General features: G+C 44.1%; 1 protein-coding gene across 2 annotated transcripts in view; it reads left to right on the top strand.

The window, feature by feature from the left end:
* The window catches only part of LOC139819610 (uncharacterized), a 167,930-nt gene that overhangs the window by 49,739 nt on the left and 96,665 nt on the right, over positions 1-21,526 (top strand). The window contains exon 3 of one of the 2 annotated variants that reach the window (XM_071789092.1): positions 21,256-21,390. The gene's annotated coding sequence lies outside the window, so the exon portion shown is untranslated. Of the gene's footprint in view, positions 1-21,255; positions 21,391-21,526 lie in introns of those variants that run through there. The other variant, XM_071789094.1, reaches the window with a different exon arrangement.

Here is a 21,526-nt window from a genome sequence, read left to right on the forward strand (position 1 = left end):
TACTATCGTATTACCAATTACATTGTGATTTTAATGAAACGCAAGAATCAGAAAAAAAAGCGCTGACGCATTGCGTCCGGTGCGGTTATTCGAACGGGGAGTCGACTTTTTAATTGAGAGCTTTTTATATTATACGGTTATAAACGCGCGCGGCGCGCAAATGAACTACCCTTTATCGCGCATTGTGCTCGCTTTCGCGTCAAAAGCGAAAATCCGCCGATATCATCCGTCGCCCACGTCCGATCGATTTTCAACATTTAATTATCCGGCGCATCAAAACTGGTCGATAAATCGAATTAAGAAGGTCCGTTTGTACTGATTATTTCCAGTGGCGAGAATCTGGAATTTCAAATAGATTCGTGTTTTCCCAAAACAGCATATAATTGTTTGAACGTTCGCGCAGCTTTTCGAAATTCACGAATCATTAATCAATAGAAAGAATTTGCTTTTACCGAAACTAGTCTCGACATCTAGTTTATAACTGCAACTATAATTTCGTAAGTTATCAAACGACACGGGATTTTTTTTAGAGTGATACGGATTGAAAATGGCACGGCTAAGTAATTTGCGAACGCATCGCGACGCTAACTAAACGTGACGTCGCTCGCGCAGCTGCCTGCTGCCGATAAATCTTCTCAACGATGGTAAATTACATGCTTTGCCTAATATTAATTACGGTCATTATTCACGCTCGCATTATTGAGCGTCCACGTATCTTTATAGTCAAAAACAACGGGGAGCGCGGTTACGTCCCTATTTCTGTGCTATCGTTATCGGACTAACGACAATCCTTATCAGTGATTCGTACTGTCGGATATCTCGCATCTTTTCTACCGAGATTCTCCTTCCTCCATTTGTGCACTCGTGCCGTATATTCGAGCACTTGTTAAATCGGTCTTCGTCCCTTGTCGGAGATTCGCGTCGTGTCCGTGGATTCTGCGGTAATAACTGGACGCCATTATAAAACCTCCTGAGGGAAACCAGCTAAGGGTAGTTCCTCCCTTCTGACTACCCTCCCCCTCTCGCCGTTCCTTTCTTTCTCCCCTCCCCCACCGCTCCCCCATCGCAACGTCCACCCTATCGTCGTTACTACCAGGATACGGATTATCTCCGTTGACCGACGATATTTCTTTTGCCGCGATTCCACGAGTCTCGTTCTGCCGTTTTCGACGTACGATTTTCCCAGATCTTTTCCTCCGCGCGCATCCTTTTTTCCCGTCATTTGCCCTCCGGAGGCACCTTTTGCTCCCTCTCCCCTTTTCACCGTCGTGCCTTCTTGCACGGTCGTCGCAACCCTTTTTCCCAACGAGCCCGGAAGCAGACGTGGAAAAGTTTTACCGACGGTTGTAGTCAGTTGTGCGCGACTCTTTGCTTCAGGTGCAAAGACCCGTCGATGTGAAGACGATTTTTAACTGATCGTTCCTCGGGGACTTTAGACAGAGAATGCGACAGAGCTGCGTCGCCTTGTGGACACCGAAGATTAATCGAATAGGCTAGAATAATTCCCAAAGGTGAGAATTCCTAACGTCCGATAACGCCGAGTTTGTGAACGCAGCTGTACACGTGTATGAGCGTCAATACGAACGGCGATATCGCCCAATTTATAGCGAACCGGATTGAAGCGTAATCCCCTCGTATGGTACGCATGGGGTGCCACGTAATAATGATTCGAGTGAAAATATAACAAATATAGCCGCCGCTACCGCTACCGCTGCCACCACTCGAAAATGTCTAAATTAGAATGGACTTGGTTGAGCCGCCAGCAACTCGATCATCCGAGCAACTCAATCGAGCGGTCGAGAACTCAATACGCACGAATAACCAAACGAACTTTACCTGCAATTCGACGCGCGAAGAAACAAAACTGTATCTAGGCACATTTCTTTTTTTTCATCTATACCATGCACAGCTTCGTATAGATAGAAAATCCGCCATCTCTTTAAACGCAGACGAGCTTCGTATTAGACGTATTCATAACTAAATTATTGAATCCTTTTTACTCGCGCATTGAGCATGCTAAACACACCGAAGCCCATATGGGCGAAGGAACGGCCGTCGCGTCGGGATTAAGGGCGCGGCGAGGCAAAGGGGAAGGGGCCGCCGTTAGGCGGGCGGCAGAGAGGAAGCGGACGAGGCGAGGGTAAAGCACTAATGAGCAAATAAGGCGAAAAAAGGTGAAAATTCATTAGCAGTCAGCTAGCAATGGGCGACGGTGGGAAGGGTTACCGAGAATCGGCGTAACTCTTTTCCTAGTAAAGGACTCCGGGCTCGACAAAGGACTCTAAAAATAAATATATAATTAAACGTCGCGATAATGAACTTCTTTATGCGGCGTGGCTGCGCGCGGGATGCACGTGGACAGGTGTCTCCCCTTTCGAGACCCAACAATCCCGTTTTTCACATGAAAGATGCCCGCAATCTTTGCCAGAAAGCTTATCAGTTAATACGGAGCCTCCACGGTTTCGAGATAAACCTATTTGCTCCTCCCCCCTCCACTCCAAGAACTGTTTGTCTAAATTTTAGATCTTTCACAAATCTAACTTCTCTTTGGCGTTCATATACGTTGGTGGTTTCAATTTTTAGTTCAGTTATACTTTGAAGTGAACCGAAGCATTGACATATGAATTTGTCAGTTCTTGTCGAGATATTTTTTAGATTTAGATTTACTCACCTATACCTACATTCTGTAGGGCTCTGTGACTGGCCCTTTTGTCCTCGCAGTGATTTAATATCAGAAAGCCTTTTTCTGCTTCCTTTAACCATTAATAGAATTTCATTTGCTTTTAATATCACGCAAATTAATTAAATGAAAAGCATACGATGCGTTTCATTTTTTGTGCACGAGATATGCAAGATTTGTTCTTTCAACACAAATAAATTTTAAACAAAATTAATTCAAACATGTATAGGCACATTTCAATAAAATTTCGAAAGAGATGTGCGCGATATTTCATCACCGTGGTACTGAATTGAAGTTTTTTTTGCGCGCTATGATCACAGAGTAAAGTATATAATATTCTAATAAATGCCCGTTGAGGTTGATGCGACGTTTATCTGATGAACAAAAAGATGCAATAAAAATGCTTTTGCTTTTTCTTGAACAGTATCTTGTTGCTTTAATTCTCCGCACGCAAGTGCGTACTATCCTATTGTACCGGCTCGCCTGTAATTTAATCTTTCACACCTATGTGAATCTTAATCCCGAGATTATGTCAAGTCGATGTCCAAAAAGATATAAGCTTCGAATTCCTACGATTCTCGAGATGAAGAACAGGAACACCCATTTGATCACGCTCGATTACATTTTTGAAATATTTTTTTTTTTTAATCCTGCTCTTAGTCAAATATTTATTTATTAATAAATAATCATATAAAATTACACATAATTAATCAATATATTCATGTTCTCTAATGTTTGATAAATAGTGAAAAGTAATATTATACATACAGTTGCTCGATCTAACAACGAAAAAAAATATAATATTAATTGAAAAAGGCAGATATTATTGATCGGAGCGTTACCGAATTAACAGAGAGATGTTTGATTGCTTCTTGCAAAACTGGTGACAAAGTCGTTATCAGGGTTAACGAATCGATTCATTAAGTCGCGTACTTCCCGACCGTGTATCGTAGAGGAAGTGGAGGGGGAAGGTCGAATGCTCGCAGAGAAAGCACAGTACGGCAGCGTAATAAATGCATGGGATTAACGAGGAATAAATAACGAGAGACTGTTAATAATGTCGTACCCTCCTGGTCCCTTTCCTCCGCCCCTACGCCGCCGATTCCCTCGTTAAGCGACTTATGGTATACCGAGCGACGCGATGCGACGCGACGGAGGGTGGAGGGAAGATTCTCGCGTGAGAGACTCGCGAACCAGGAAGTTTCGATGATCATTAAAGACGCATCTTCGAGCTACACGCTCGCGATCGCTACTTAGTGGTACCGTTACGGCCGCATTTGCAAGAATCGGACAGCCGCGACTGGACCATGTGTCTCCTCTTGCCGTTTCACGGCATGTCGAGTTTCACGAATACGCGCTGATTTTAAGATACTAGATTTCTCGCTTATTTATATTTAAAAAATGCCAAATAAATTTAGACATTTTACGATAGTAAAAAGATAATTCAGAATACACTCTAGGAAGGTCATAGTTACGCAAGTGTCTAAACGATACTTATAGATTTCTTCGCTCTTCCATTAGTTTTGTTCCCTATTCATCGCAGATCGAGGAGGCATAATCGCTCGGTAGTTAAGATACGTTCACGTGACGTGGTCGGGCCTTTTACTGTAATAAACGGCTGCGAACAACGACTTTTAATAGCTAAACGAAAGCATAGAGAGGAAAAGAATGGGGAGGGGAAGGCAGCGTTTCTAGCGTAAAGGTAATTTATTAACGAACGCGTTTGTAATCGCGTGCTCCTTTCACAATGCGCGCACTGGCTGACCCCGCGGGCGAGCACGATGAACGCGCTTAATTAGTGTGCTTAATTAATAATTCTACTGCACCGGCCGCCAGCTCGTTTCTCTCTCACTCACCCTCTTTCCTCCTCCGCCATGTCTTCTCTCTCTCCCCCCCTCTCTCTCTCTCTCTCTCTCCATTTTGTGGACTCGGAAGGTGCATGAAAACAGTCGTTATATCTTCTTTCGATGATTCTTAAGTCGTAAATGGAGTCGCGTGGTTTTAAACTCCAGTTGGTCTGCCAGACCAAATCGCGTGATATATCTTACGAAACTGACGATCATAGTCATAATTAGACAAATCAGAAATAAGCTAACTTGTACCATACACGCGGCGAATAATTTTATTATTCTCCTATTTAAGAAGCTACAATGATATATATTTAAATTTATAGATTTCAGGAACAATGCGTATAATGGCTCTGAAATATACTCAAACAGTAAAGATTTAAACGTGTCTAAGAATTCAAATTTCCAAAACAGCAAAATACCAGTTTTACTACTGCAATCAATAACGAAGTATATTTGCATCTCGTAATTATGGCTCAAAGTAAAACATGCATTATGTTATGTCACATTATGCATCTAGTCCGTGCGACGGAACGTTCCCTGTTATGCTTTCCGCCCAGTTAATGTCCCGTGTTACGATTCCGACGATTCTGTATTCTCGAAACAAAGACTTTGTTTGCCGTAACGGAGGCACCCCTGGCTATCGGTCTGGTTCTTTCCTTAGTCGTCTTCAGGAAGTTGCATATAATCTCGAAGGGGAAAGGGCGAAAACGCGGGGCATGACGATCTCAGAAAACACATCGTGCGCTGAAGGAAACAGTTTATTCTCGACGGCGGCGATCCTAAACCTGTTATTTCTTTAAATCGTTATTTAAGCAAACGCGAAAGGCTATTTTTGCGATTATGACATTTTTACAAACGTTTTAAACGAAAATAGATTAAAATCGAATGCGTGCCTGATCACGTTTGAATACAAACGCAGTTATTTTTTTCCTTTTTTTTTTATTTTTGTACCATTTTGCTCCTGCTCTGTCGCATTGTACAAGGGACTGAATTTCTAACGCGAGTTTCTAGCACAAAGAGGTCGGTCATTACAGAGTATGTCGGAATTCGGCAGAATCAGGGAAGTCTCGATTTCAGGCAGTGACGACCGTTTGTGTCGGTTTCATATTTCGTTGTTACGTGCGCGAAACACGTACCGTAACCGATTCGCGAGCGCGGCATCGATCTTGCTGGGTTGTTTTTATGCGCGGTTTTCTCCCAATACGAATCGAGCGCGATTCGTTTCGTGCTCGCGATTCTCCCGATTCTTGTATTAGTAATAATAGTTGCGAGAGAGAGAGACGAGTACTTCAAATAACAACGCTGTAACAAAAATTAGTAAAAAATATGACTGTCGCCGAAGTGTTTACCGTTCAAATGTTACAACGCTGGACAATGTTGTTCTTCCCGACGCGTCCACGCCGCGGAGAGATCGACAAATGGTTCGTCAAACACAAGACACTTGCGATGTCGATAAACTTGCGCGCGTTTCCGCGCGCACGGCAGCTTTTCCATTCACTTAAAAAAAGGAAAAAGAAACGGCAGGGCCTTAAAACGATTTTCCGCGGATCATATCTTTAAAATGCTCGTATTTAGTGGCGATCGAAGTCGTTTCCTATTATTTCCATATTTCAAATTTCAATCCCGAAATTCACGGCCGTACTAGCCTACACGCGGAAGAGTACGGAGGAATAGGGTAAGAGGAGGGTAGGAGAGAAGGGGGCCGACAATTCATATATGCAGATCTGAGATTCGCACGCCGCCGCCTTCGATTCCCCGTCTCGAAGTTATTATCACATATATTAGACAACTGACCCGTGTGCTGCACCCCTCCTTGGCTCGCCCGCGCCAGGCAACCCTCACCCTGTGGAACTGCAAGCAGTTCCGGATACAATATCGCGGTGCGCCGACCGCGCCGTTATGGTAAGAACCCCTTTATTGTTTTACATTGTTTCCGCTTTTCGTCTTTCGTTACGTGCAATCCAGGAAGAGAGAAAGAGGGGAGAAAGAATATGAGAAAATCCACGAATTTATGAGAAAAATTTAAGTAAATAATCAACACCGCTCTCAAACGCTCGTCGCGTGTCTTTTCGCAATCGATCATTTCTAGAGTTTGCTGAGTTTCTAGAGCACGTGAAATGTCACGCGTCGATAGGAAAAGATTGTCGTGCGATTTCGGAACTGTGCAAGGAGTCATTTCAGCTAAGTTGATACTATCGATTCCGTTGATGATCGATTACCCATGCATCGTCCGGTGACCGCAATACTACTATCACGAGGAAACCAGCGCGTGCACGTGCAGCTCGACGAAACTCGTATTTACCTTGCGGTTTCAATCCTGAACTTATTTAAATATAAATTACATACGAGCATGTAGCCGGCTTCGTTGATCAACCGGGTGATCTTCCTTACCGTACACCCCGTAGATCGCGGATTCGCGGTGAGAAAGCCCGTTTGCCTTCAGGGCCGCTTGCAGAAGATATCAGACTCGCCAAACAGTTCCGGAAAAATTAAAATTCGTTCGTCGATTTAACGGCTCGCGGCCGTTTCGACGGCATTAACAGATTTGTCCCGTCAAAGAGACATCATGCTGCCAGACTCGGCGATTGTGATTATTCATACTTATTACCACGCAGTAGCTGTTGTGTAGCTCTACTCGTTGCGTTGAAACGATTTGAGTAATTATTCTTATCAAAAAATTAACAATGCATGCAATTAGAGAATGGACCTTAGCTGACAATTACGTAAATTGCAATTTTTCTAGTGGATTTAAATGCGCTTGCCGCGCGACAACGCGTAAATGCGGCCCTGATCGAGCTATCTCTCGATCATAATTGCGGCGAAGTGTGATCGCCGCATGCAAACAGCCGGCATGAAGCCGCAGATCAGACGATAAACGCCGGTTCTAGCTGAGCACCACTGTTGGACCCTTTGTGCTCTCGGATAACGATCATTATACGATCGTAATGGCGCGAGATTGTCGGTCTGCCGTGTAAGGTACCACACCCGAGATATATATATATACATACATACATATATATATATATATATATATATATATATATATATATATATATATATACCCTGATATATATATATATATATATATATATATAGGGTGTGATATTATATATTATATATGTATATATATATGTATATATACCGATCTTCGCGTACGCCGATATATCCATTTCTGAGAAGATACGACGAGGGGACATAATAATCTTCAATGGAAGGGAGAGGAAATACCTGATCGATGCATCGTATCGATAACTCGTCGACAGGATGCATTTTGAGCGTGCGTTGCGTGCGCGGGCCAATTAGGATTTCGAAATATATTACTTCGCACATGTAATTTGACGTCGAAACATTTTCAATGCATTATCGTTACGCGTCGTTCCGCTATTTGTCCCGTTATACGATACGTCCTTCGGCGATACGAAAGTAAACGATGTGCGATTTTGTTTTATTGAAAAATCAAAGTAGCTTGAAGCTTATGACAATGTAACAACACCAATGAGCAGATCTGTCATATAGCTCTAGATCGTTAGCGATCAATATTCAGTTGTATCATCAGTCATCACTAACATACGCTTCCATAAAAAAAAAATCAAAGTAAGCCTAGGAAATATTATAAAATTTTGCAATAATTGGCAGTGTATCTTTAATGATACAATTCAATAGTACAATTTTCTAAGAATAGAGAGTTTCTGAGATATTGTAACGTAGCGCGCGGTACATATACTAATAGAAACGCTGAAGATGAATTAACTTTTTGTTGATGTCTCGCACAACGTTTATGCTCGAGTCACATTCTAAAAAGTGATGCGATATTGTTCTAGTTGTTATCGGCATATGATCTTGGATTGCAATATTCTTTGCATCCATTCACGCTATTGTGATTTTTTTAACGATCTTTGGAATCCATTGTAAAATTACCATAAATATTTTTTGGTATATAAATGCCGGTTTAAATGTATGTATACTTTATGATTCCGCACTATCTTGAATAATGTGTCTTGAAATCGAATTTGTATATTTGCGATCGCGTCTTTACCGTTTTCCTACTGTATCCGTATTTTTTCGCGGTTAGCCGATCAAACCTACGCCACCTACATCAGGGACCGCAATTTCGGCGTGGTTTCACCGACGCGGAGAGACGGCTACCCTCTTCGACTACGAGCCTTGATTAGGCTTCCGGTTAATTAATAACCTCTCGTGCACACACAGCCATGGTCCACGTATGAATATGCATGCGCTGTGTTCTGCGTTTCGTGGTGTGAGAGCAGGGGGTGTACTCACACATACACAGATACGTAGAGGGGGAGGCAGCGAGAGGGAGAAAGAGAGAGAGAGAGAGACGGCGAAGTAGAGTTAGAAGCTGTGCGAGGGACGAATAGAGAGATAGAAAGGGAGGATAGAGGAGGTAAAGAAGGGGCCGGCAGAGAGGAAGAGGGTGAGTGGTTGAGGCTACTTATTTGCATTCGGAAAACAAAGGGTGTGGGCCGTGCTGTATGCCCTTCGTTCCGCGTAACGAAGGACCACGGGAGTCAATCAAAAGTCTTCTCTCTCGACTTCTTTCTCTCGGAGAACGCGCGTGGGAGAAGCTCGCGCCCGCGACGAGTAATTACCGCGACGTGAGCGCGAATTTTTCAAGATGGAACGACGTTACAGGGGTGCGACTCTTTGATGTACGCGGCGCTAATCTCTCTGGATGAAGATAGGGCGTGAATGTACTCGCGCAAACTAAATCAGTCGCAACGAGAGTCTTTGTGACTGAAAAAAGCGTATATAAAAAGATTTGTTTTAAGATAGTTTTGATACCATTGGGTTGCAGATAGCACGATAAATCTCGAATTAAACCACGCGTCACGTACTACGTTTACGCGAGCGTTACTTCTGTAGTAACTGTACGATAATTCCTTCGTGTAAACGGAATTTTTTAGTAACTTACGATAATTTACTCCGCGTAAACGAGTGAATTATCGTAAGTTACTACAAAAGTAACGCTCGCGTAAACGTAGTAACGATCACTTACGACGCGCGACGTCGCGAGAACTGGCGTCGTGATTACGGCCACACACGCCACTGCGCACGTATAACCGAAAATGAATTCATCTTGCGCGCGTCGTGTTACTTGGAGCTATAACGTGCAACGAGGCCCTTCGAGACAAACTCCGGCGCTACCGATGTTTACCGTCTCGTTACAATTAGCGGGTGTCACAAGCGGCGAAGGGTCAGGCGCGTCGTCTCACCTCGCGTTTCCGTCTCTACCAGATATGTAAGCCGCGAAAAGGTGAAGGATGCCCGAAACGTGGGGAGATGCTCAGCCGACTGGCCGTAGATGTTTGGCTTCTACTGAAATTAAAAATATCGATTCCCATTCGCACGCCGGGCTTCATAGAGGCTCAATTCGTTTCTCTCCTGCAAGACAATACCCATTCTTCCCGCGGACAGTAAGAGGTACAAATTGCAGTTGCATCCCACCCGCCACTCTCACACCCCCATCCCTCCCACGCCCCTATACCGCGCAGGAATCCCAAACACAAAGGCTCTCTTTTTCATTTGGCTGCCCCCTTCCCCCCTTCCTGTCTCGGTCTATCTCTCAACCCGTGCATCCTTCAGGACTCTCCTTGTGTTTGCGCTCGCTCGTCCGACCTATGCGACCTGTCCAAATGTATGGAGACGTAATGCTATACATAATTGACTAATCCGACGGATTACGCGGGAAAGAGCGGAGCATCCGCTGCCGTCCCTCTCGCGTGTGCACCGAAACCACCTCGGCTGTTCCTAATCGATCGCAATGACGCTCCGGCCAATCAGCCCGATTGGAAAGCACGAATTCGTGTTCTCCGGACTCGTCCGACCCTGATTGAATCGAACGATGTTCGGGGAAATTACGATTCGTCATTTCTGCTAATTGAATGCCGCCAACGGGATGGGGAGGGACGGGGAATGCGGGGAGACGGTGCAAAAGTAATTCGTCTTTTCGCCGTTGGATCAAAGTTTCGGCTTCGCTGCTACAATGCTGGCAATATGTCGCCAATATCCGCATATCCACGACGTAATCGACGACGGACAAATGAGATTAGCGAACTTTAAAGGGCAATAAATTTGAGCGAAAAAAATATTGTCTTATTTGTATGCGAAAAATGTACTAGTATCGCGTTCAACAAACAAAGAGCGACACGACCACCGTTAAAAATACCGACGGTAATCCGATATTAACCCCTGATGAATCGAAGAACGTAAGTGGTTCCGTTTAAAGTGTTTCCGCCTCTGATTGCGCTGGAATGTGAACAATGAAATAACGTTCAAGCGATATCGAGGCTCGAGTGTATATTCCAATTGTACGTTGCGATCTGCGCGTATCGATTCGCTCTTACGTTATTTTGTATTATTGCTCGTCGCTAAAATGGATGCCATCATCGAGATCCACTTAATTTATTTGTCTTCGCAACGATGCCCACGCGCCGATGAACGATACGAGTTCGTTAAATGCAATCGTTACGCGGTCCCTAAAATGCAGTTATGCCAGGGTTTTCCCATTCGATTTGTTTCGCAGTTTCGAGGGATACAAGCGCATATATTAATTAAAGAAGCTACCGATTTTTTTCCAGCGACTATCAACTGTAGAAGATATTTTTAGAAAAGTACGTATACCGTTTTACAAAAAAAAAAAAAGAAAGAGAGAGAGAGAGAGAGAAATGGAGGAAAAAATATGTCACTAAATCACTGGTTGCATGTTCTATTATTGTCTTGCACGAAAGAACTGATTTAAGATGCACATTCTAGATCATAAGAGGGTAAGCTGATCCGCGTTTAAAGTTGCAATCGTGACCAGCACCAGCGTCGATATAACCGGCGGCCGATATACCAGGTGTTACGATCAATTTAAACGATATTTTATTCAGGCGGGCCGATCGCTAGTTTTCAATTTGCCGGCTCGTATATATTTCGCGAAGGCTACCCGTGGAAGGAACGTAGGAAGGAGGGCTTCCCACCCTGGAGATGCAATTTCTCGGGGTGGCCCGTCCGTCTGGACCCTCACTCTCCTTTTCTCCGTCTCTCTTTCTCCCTTCATCCTCACACGAGTCTTGATGAAAAAATAATAATCCTGGGGGAACGGTCAGTTATGGCGAATGAAATCATCCCGCTCGCCGTCCTAAGAGTTTGCGCTCCTTGTCTTTGACTAATTTTTATTTTGCCCCCGTTTCGTGCAACACTTCGCAGCCAATCTCCTACTTCGAGCGGTCGGTGATGGAAAAGTATATTCAGTTAAGTGAATTATTAAACCGGTTCGTTATACGCCTTTAAACGCTTCGGGCGCGTAACGTGCGTTTCTAATTTCCGTGATTACCTGCAATTTGATACCGCGTCATCCAGCAACTCGAAAATTGCACCGATACTACGCTGATGAAACATTTAATCGAAATTCTCGACTGACCGTATCGGCTACCTGATTTTATTTTAAGATCGCCGTGCTTTTATAATATCGAAATTATCATTAAATCATATTGTACGTAATATCTCATTTCCTATAGTTCTCTTCCTTAAGACGTTAAATTATAATTCATAGATCTTTACTCTTTTTATCACGATACTTGAATAAAACGGAATATTCCGTACAAAATTCGGACATGACGGACAAAATTAAATTTGCCATTTTGCTACGCTTTCGCCCTGACTTCGGCCCTTCTCGTTGTAATCGCGAACAAGAAGAACCACAAGCGGAAAGGTGCTCAAACCAGATCCGAATATATATCGCTATTCACAATCGGTATATTGTGTTAAAAATAATTAATCATTCCTTTCACGTAGTCTGACAGTTTACAGTTGGAAATATAATTCAAAACGGATTGCCTGTAATAATACAACTATATATGTGTACGTTAATATTGATCGTTAAAGAAAGCTAAAGATACAGATTCGAAAATTTACGAAAGCTATATAGTGATAATCTAAAAATAATAGAATAAACATATTTGGTTGTCAGAAAAGCAAAGTTAATACGTATATTAACGTTGCAACGTAACTATCTTGGAAAGTCGCACGAGCCACGGAATCGAAGGGGGCGAGAAAGCGTTTTCTTGAAGTTGGGCACCGCTTGGGGGAGTATGTGTGTCGGGGGGTGGTTATTTTAATTACTGTCCGGCGGCTTTAAATTAAAGAGCTGGGTTATTCCGGCGCGGACCAGCAGCAGTAGCAGCCCCTCTACTCTTACCCTTCTGCTTCGGTAACCGGTAAGCACACAGCCGTCCCATTCACCCCCGCGCGCTCACGCTTCGCAACCCTGTCTCTTCCTCTTTCGCTTCCCCTCGGCGGCATGGAGCGTGGACCGACATTACAGCCGCCATTCTTTACACCCGGCCAAGTGGCGAGGTTATGTTTGACGCTAACCGGGTAACCGCGCTAAATTGTCTAAACTGCGCCAGATTAAGCGAGCCTCCAACACCACCACCCGCGCCCCGGACCTTTCCAGAAATTAACCGACCCTCGCCTTACCACGGTCAGTCAAGTCAGGAAGAATTCCAGGAATTGTTTCATTTAGTTGCATCCTGAATGCTAGATCGGTTACGGAAACGTTAAACGGTGGATTTAACATTACCGGGTGAACCAACACGAAGATCTTTAAATAAATTGCGCGATTTTAATTATTGTAGTCAATTTATAAGAATTACTCTATCTTCAAACGACTTTCGACGCGTTATGATTCCTCGATCAATTTTTATTTAATTAATAATTGACCCTGTGCTTTTGAGTTTCGGTATCGAGTGGAGATTGTCAAACAAGTTCCGAGGCGAACGCGATCGAAGGAAAGCTATACGAATCGAGCGACGCGGGAGAAGGACAAGAGAGGGACAGAAGGTGTTGGTAATCCGCGTGTTGAAGCGCTCTCTCGAGCGGAGATAACGGGAACATACATAATGCAGTGTTTCTTCTACGAGTCTACGACCAATCGCTAGGCGTCTTAAATGAAAATGGGCCAATGGGTTCTCGCGCGAGTGGCTTTTCCCCGCGAGCCTTATTACAATACATTAGAATATCGTCCGACTTCCTCGCGCAGGCAGACTCTGAAGAGAGACTCGCGGTAACTACCGCACTATGTCACTTCGAATACAGATGTCCAATTTGAGCCGATCGATAACGCTGGCCGCTGACATTACGATGATGATTCGCACGAAATTGCTTCTAAGATTAAATCTGCGATTTAAAGATTTTCAATGGCAATCTCCAATTTCGTTATCTTGCAAAATCCAAATTGATAGATCCGATTACGCGATGTTTGGAGCCGGGGGAGGGAATGTTTTGCTAGATGCGACGACATTATCGCGCGAGATCTGTTTACGACGCCAGTCAGAAATCGTAAGAGGAATTTCTTTGATTCGAGTATGTCGCATCGTGACTGGACTCGGAGTCGGCGCGAGGAGGCCACTCGATGTTTAATACATAGGATAGAGTCGATATTGCAACACACGGAGAACGGAGGGTATCTAGCTGACAGGGTGCGAAGTCGCGGCGGCCTCCTAGCGGGACGCGGCACTCAACCAGGGAAGTGTTGTCGGGCTTTTCAGGAGCTTTCAAGTGCTTTCGCAGTTGCCTCGAGTGCCATAAGAGGCTTTTAGAAACGGAGGAGGAAACGGGCTTTTTAATAGGGCCAAGAAGAAACCCTCTCCTACCGCGCCGCGCGCGTCTCTACCACCCTCTTGGCGGCCGTCTACGGTCCTTTTTTTCTTCCGATCTTGTCTCGCAACCTGCTCTATGCGTTTCTTCCCTAGACGTCGTCCGACGATGATTTTCATGATTAATCCTGTGAAAAAGTCGCTTTTTCGATATACAAAATGTTATTTATAAATTTTAAAATAACGAATAAAATATATTTATCGAATTGCAAGAAAAATCTGATTATGATTATTTCAATTATGATTATTTCATATGTGATGTAGAAGGAAGAAAACGACGGACCCGTAGCCTCGAAGATCGCGCACCTCAAGAATAAGACTAATAAGGAAAGGGACAAAGAGGGAAAGGAAAGAAGAAGAGATTCAGGATATAAACACGTACACGAACACCAATTTAATTCCTTCTCGGCGATTCCGCTCAGCTCACTATCCAATTACACATAAAGCACTAATCACGCAATTAATCTCAATCTATTTAATAACACCTTCATTACCAGGCACTATAAGTATCGGCCCAGGAAGAGAATCTCCTCCCCCTCGTACCCTCTCCCCCGCCCCCCAATCTCCCCCCCTCTCTCTCTCTCTCTCTCTCTCTCTCTCTCTCTCGCTGTACTTTCGATCCTTCTCGCAAATCGTCGACACGCCCCTGCTATTCGCATTCCTGCAGAATGCGAATCGCTCGTGTGGACGTGCGCTGCGAATGCATCGCGAGTTAATTGAAACAGCCAAGAAGACCATCGATTGAAAATTGCAAATTCAAAATATTTTTGCGACTCGCGGGAAAGTAAAAGTTTAAACTTTAAACTCGTCACGATCGCAGTTGCGTCCCGAAGGAAATACGCGCAACAATCCACGCTTTAACAGAGAGTGTCGGCTGGCTCTTCTTCCCCGTTCCACTCTCGCGAATTCTCCGCACGTATCGCACGGACCGTCCTCCGTACCTAACAGCGGAAATTCTCTTTTAATTTTTTCCCAAAATTCGCATAAAGTTCGCTCGGCCGAGCAGAGTATTATGCCGAAGGCAGATCCGGCCCGCGCACGTCCGGCGGCAACATTTCAAACTCGCATTTGCCCGGCTTGAGCCCTAACTTTATCCCGGGGATTTCGAAGCCTCGCGATGCGACAGCGTGTACCGGTAAAACGACATTCCGATGGCCACTGCCGGCCGGAAAGGAAAACTTTTGCGCTGGATCGACTTCCGCGTGCCGCGCGCGCGCTTCTCTTTCCAACATTCATATATTTCTACGTGTGCTTTAGACAGACGAAGATAAACGGGTATAAAATTCGATACACCCGAAATAATAATAATACATATCTACGCCTGGTTTGAGGGGGCTTGAACGAAACATGTGGGACTCGTCTGCAGTTCGGTTCGTAGAAGGGCTTCATGAGTCGATCCACGATTTTCCCTCGATCGAGATCGAGCGGAAGCACGGGGTACGACGAGATTGGCGAAGAATTAATTTCTTTTTCAATAACAGTTTCGTGCCTCGCTGCGCACCGACGGTTTGGGACCATGAACAAGACTCTCAGACTACATTCTTTGCGGCTTGCGATCATCCGCCGGAAGTGGCCGAAGAGGTGGCATCAACGAGAAAGAAAGAGAGAGAGAAGGAACAAAGAAAGATTTACCTGAGCCAAGGCCAGCATCAAAGTTTAATATTGCAGGTGCAGACACGATGTGCGCATAAAGAGTATATACAAAAATATAGATTGTCTTTATATCCCTTAATTCGACCAACTATTAAATCATTTCAACCTTCCGTTTTCAATTTCCGAACACTTCCTACTACATCTTCTGTCATTTAATACGCACTATTTCGTTTCTAATTTTGCGGAAGTTTTTAATGGGTTAATCTAATCATTACATAATGTCCGTTGAAATTATATTATATCGAATTAATGATACACGAACGCTAAGATTAATTATGTTATTATGCGACTGTGCGCTATTACGCGGCTACCAAATGATATAATAACAACCGTCCCTTCCCATCAACATCCCCGAGAGGTACTTAAAACAACTGTAACTCAAATCAAGATCACGTGAGACTGGCTCGGATAATTTAAACATAGAATTATTAATGGAAATTATGCGAACATCCATTATAATCATTGCATTACATCTTAATTTTCTTTGCGCATTGCATATCTTAATAATAAATATATTTAATTTTAAGAAAAATAAGATACAATAAAGTAAATATCTAAAGAGGAAATAAAGTATGACAAGATGGAAACAAAAAAGAGAAGTTATACGCGAGAGAGAGAGAGAGAGAGAGAGAGAGAGAGAGAGAGAGGAGGAAAGAAAGTTACGCGTGAAAAAAAGAGGAATAGTTGTGCGGAAGGTGGAAGAGGGAGGGAAAGATCGCAATGGTAGAATGGGGCAACATATCAGAACGACTATCTATCGCTGCCTTTTACGCTAATTGATAAATCGTGTTACGTTAATGAATGGGGCTGGCGTAGCGGCCCCGTAGCGGTAGGAGAAAGGGGGCTCGATATATAGTCGCGAAGGTAGAACTGTGCTCGTAAGGATAACGAGGAAATTGAAAATCTTACGGTTACGCCGAGATCTTAAAAGATCTTTTCGCGAGATTTCAAGACACTTTTCATTCGTTCGCTCAAAGTATTATTATTATTATTATTATTCAATTCGCGAGACGCAGTAGCGTCTCTTGATCGTTATTAAAATTGCGATGTCCTGTGATTGCTATTCAAGGAATAGTCTCGGTGGAGCAAATACGGCGACAGATAAAGAGTTAGGCTCCGATACGATTATATACCTGTCGCGACGCTTAAAACCGAGATAAAGTCGAGACGCGTTTATACGACGGTAGCACCCCTTCGCCAAAGTTAAGGATAAACTAACCCTAAGTTCGGGGAAGAAGCGCCCCAGGCGATCTCGGCGAGCGGTCTACAATCTGATCCCGTGCGATCGGAAAGAGAGAAAGAAAGAAAAGGGAAAGAAAAAAACGCGTAACTCCCTGGAAAAGCTAGAAATCCCCATTCGATCGCGATGTCCGCGATGGTGCGATAAAGAAATCAGAGTCCGTGTCCGGCTATCTTTCTCCCCGTTCGAAATACGATCCAGGGAATCTCGCCGCTCTTCCAACTCGATCGCGAATCGATCGTCGTGCGTGTTTGTTTCGGGGGCGCGTGCGATAACGCGACGGATAGTGGACCGATCATCGCGGCCAATGGAAGTTCTAATCGAGGGCGATCTGTTCGCATTCGCGTTGAGGAATCCCTCCAGGTTCAGGGGGCAGCGCCCTTGCTGCGCGTTAACTCTCCCCTGCTGCGTATAGACGTGCGATGGTACGCCGAGTTGACGAATGGATTCGCCGTGCCCACGTTCGCGGAACGATCGATTCCTCTCTATCCACTTGATTCGTTCAATGTGATGACTTACGGTTCTTTTTTTTTTATAACAAAAAATATTATGCGCGCATAGTATTTAACGCATGTTTGATATTTTTTTTCTAAACGATATACGTATAAACTCACGGTAGAACATTCTTGTTTTTCAATACATTCAATTTCGATCGATGATAGGGTTGCCTGGTGATACAATCTATCGATGTCATAATGACGCCTCGACTTCCCTACATAACACATTGTAATACTAACGGGAAATAATTGCCGCAAGATTTAATGACTGGCGCGATTTTGGGAGTACGGGTGTTGCGCCATCATTAAAATCATAAGTAGGATTATTATCTTTCGGCTTATTGGGCCAATTAGGCTAATGTACCGCTTTATGCGTCAGTCGCCATCACGGTACGGCAATAAACCAGCGGGCAGATTTCTCCCGATTTTATGATCGGGTGCGCGCGCCTCGCGACGAAGCCGATCAGCGCGAGCAACGCGACGCGACGCGACTCGCGCACTCGAGGAAACTGTTTCGCGAATATAAATCCCGTAATAGGAGGTAATCCGCGGCGCGCGAACAACAGAGTCAGCCTCGCGTGATACGACGCAGTATATAAAAATGTGCGCCCGCGCGATCAAGATTAAACGGACGGTACGCTCCTTATAAGCTTTAATCGAATTGATAAATCATCTTGGCGCTCTCTCTCTCTCTCTCTCTCTCTCCTCTATTTTCTTTTTTTTTTCTTTCTCTCTCCCTCTATAGCCGTTTCGCCGTTTGATATTTTTATTTCCGCGAGATTCCGCGCCATCGAATGAGATATGATTGAAAATTCATTTTAAAAAAATTACGTTTTTTCCTGAGACACAGAACCGCGTTTTACCGCAAATAAATGTACAGATTGCACTAGAGCGACGGAATTCTATGTATTTTTAATATTGGGTCGAATATTTTTGATACTCTGGTCACTCACCAAAGAGGCCGATACGCTGCTGAGTAGAAGCTGCATCCACTCGCATTAAGCCCAAATCAGACTAGCGGCTCGCGGCCGCGACTGCGATTGCGATTTCGTCCCTTGACCAATGAGAAAGAAGCTGCTGGCAATTCGGACATTTCTCATTGCATGGTCAAGAGACGAAATCGCAATCGCAGTCGCGGCCGCGAGCCGCTAGTGATATGGGCATTACGGAGAATGGCGTCCTTAGGCGAAGATGCAACGGTCACCCATCGACTATTTCTTCGGCATTCTCCGCCAATTAGATACATTCGTGACGCACTTCGGAGCACTTCGGAGTTCGGAAGTGAAAGTGATGGGACACTTGCCAAGATGGCGGTGCAACACGGTTTTTTACGATTCGTTCTAGACCGGAGTAATGCACAAATGCACTAGCTCCGTCGCCATAACTCTTTACATGCTAATTCGTCATAGAATCCCGTAGCAACTCTCAAAATAACGCGAGATGCCCAAAATGACGTTTACTCCACGCGTCGACTTGTCTGGCTGGTCACTCTCGCGATGCACAGTAAAACGAAACGAGAAAGACAGCGATAATCGACATTGAATATCTCAAAGAAGGCGTCACGTACCATGACCGATGGACCGAATGACCTTTTCTACTCTCATGATCACTTCCGCTCGCGATATACCCTCGAACGAGTCAGAGAAATACGAAATGTACTTGTAACGAGTCGTCGCGAACGACTCCGGTTCGACGCTACGAGTGCATCGACGACGCCAAGTATCCCGACCGACCGCCATTGATCACGGTTGATCGACGTACCGTACGGCGATCACTTACTTGAATTTCACGTGCCGCGACGATCGCTCGCTCGACACGACTCTTCCCACGCGTCGCGATCGCCGATGTGCGAAATTTTACCTGTGGCCTACGGTATAAACGCGCGGGAGGTGATACTCCGTAAGCCGCGAGCGAAGCTTTCCATGAAAAAGCGCGCGAAGGGGCGAACGTGACGTCACACGGGACGTTAGACGCCGAGGCGCGCGCAAAATCACGCGCACCGCACCGCACCGCTTTCTTTCGGATTCCAGGCGCAATTAAACGCCTTACGTCCTATGACGCGCTCCAATGTACATACGTACCGAGACCGCGTAAACATTCCCCTCTCTCTCGTGATCCAAACACGGCATTATCGACGCGCGGTCAGATATATCGGAAGAAATGTTTTACTGTAGGGTAGTATATTCATAGTATTCATAAGCCTAGTTTACACCAATCACTCGATACGCGTATTAAATAGTAAATAACTAGTAAATTAGTTTGATTATTGATTGATCAGCTCAAATATACCATTTGATACGCGTATCAAGAGATCGGTGTAAACTAGGCCATACACTCGGATTTGATCGTTCGAAATTTTCAAGACAACGCCATAAAAGCGAATACATATATGTGTGTATCGCGAGTCATGTTTAGAACACGCGTTCGCTCGCGACCAATCAGGTGCCGATACGCAACGGACATCTGTGCGAATGTGGATCGTGTAAAGTTAGTTGTACGTTTTTTCGATACTCGGATTTATATAGTTTACGGTTTTTCATCGTTCGAGGCGCAAATCGGGCATCGTGAAATATCAAACGGGGATGTATCGCGACGTATTGAGCATACGAAAATAATATGTCACAGATAAATTGCTTCTTTAGCGTTCACCTATCATTTTCTTTCTCGACATCACGCTCACGATTGATAAAACGATTGAGAACGAGCCGCAAGAACCGTTATCAATCGCCTCATTCCTTCCGCGTTATTCACATTCTATCGGTATCTCTGTGATTAAAATAAATACACGGTACACCAAATATACGTATGTATAAATTATAAGTACTCGAATTTAAACACAACCGTACTTAAGAATCGTGTCTCTATTTTTTACAACTAATTTCATACGACGCTACACTTTCCGTAAATAAAACCGTCACGTTATTAACGATCAAAGTGGGGAAAAGAGGAAAGACGTCAAGTGTATTTAGCTACAAAAAAAAAACATATCTCGTGTTTTTGCCGCATCTTTTACTGAGAATTGAAAAATGTGTGATCACGTGATCGCGCGTCGCTTCACGTCGCCTAAGAGCTATTCGCATTTTCGGTTACGCATATTCGCGCTTCTGATTGGTTACGCGGAAAATATGTGTCACAGGTCACAGGACGCCACCCTAACTTCACGGCAGTGGGCGGTCTCATTGTCGCGTCACCTATCGGCCCGATTAAGGAGGAATTCAAGTAAATAAACTTTTATTGGAATATATACTCTAATTTAAAGAGCGTTATCGCTAGTGTAATTATTTTTCGTCGCGAGTGTACGCTGTGTACGCGGAGAGAAGTAATAGACACGTAATAATTTCTTCCAGCGCATCTTCGAATTTTTTCGCTGGTCAGAAGGGCGTCGAGTTCGACAAATCGACAATACCGAATAAATCAACGCGCATATCGTCGCGAATGCATCGTACGTACACTGTAAAAAAATTTTGTAAAATTACAACTATTATAGTGGGTAATTTTAAGACCCACTAATAGTTGTAATTATACAATATAATGGTTGTAATTTTACAAAATTATAGTACGGAAGGAAAAAGTAATTTTGTATTACAATTACAAAAATTAAAAATGTGTGGAAATTTACACCTATTATAGTGGGTCTCAAAATTACCTGTAATTTTACAAAATTTTTTTACAGTGTAAGTGCGGAAGCGGACCACATTTGAAAAACTCGAGGAAGCGTCGCTTTCCTGGACATCGGACATTCCGGATCATTGTTTTTGGATAAAAAAGGGATCGTCGGCATATTACAGTAGCCTTGTTGCTTCGTACGGTGAGTAATCACAATGTATAAACAATTGCGATAATTGACGACGATCGACGCGCGACGTCAGATAGTGCCGTCGTTTTTCTCGCCGTCGCGTCGCGACGATTTCCAAGTCGATCGATTCTTTTTTAGTCGTCTGAGC

Source organism: Temnothorax longispinosus, chromosome 9 (genome assembly GCF_030848805.1).
Source record: "Temnothorax longispinosus isolate EJ_2023e chromosome 9, Tlon_JGU_v1, whole genome shotgun sequence".
Taxonomy (NCBI): Eukaryota; Metazoa; Arthropoda; class Insecta; order Hymenoptera; family Formicidae; genus Temnothorax; species Temnothorax longispinosus.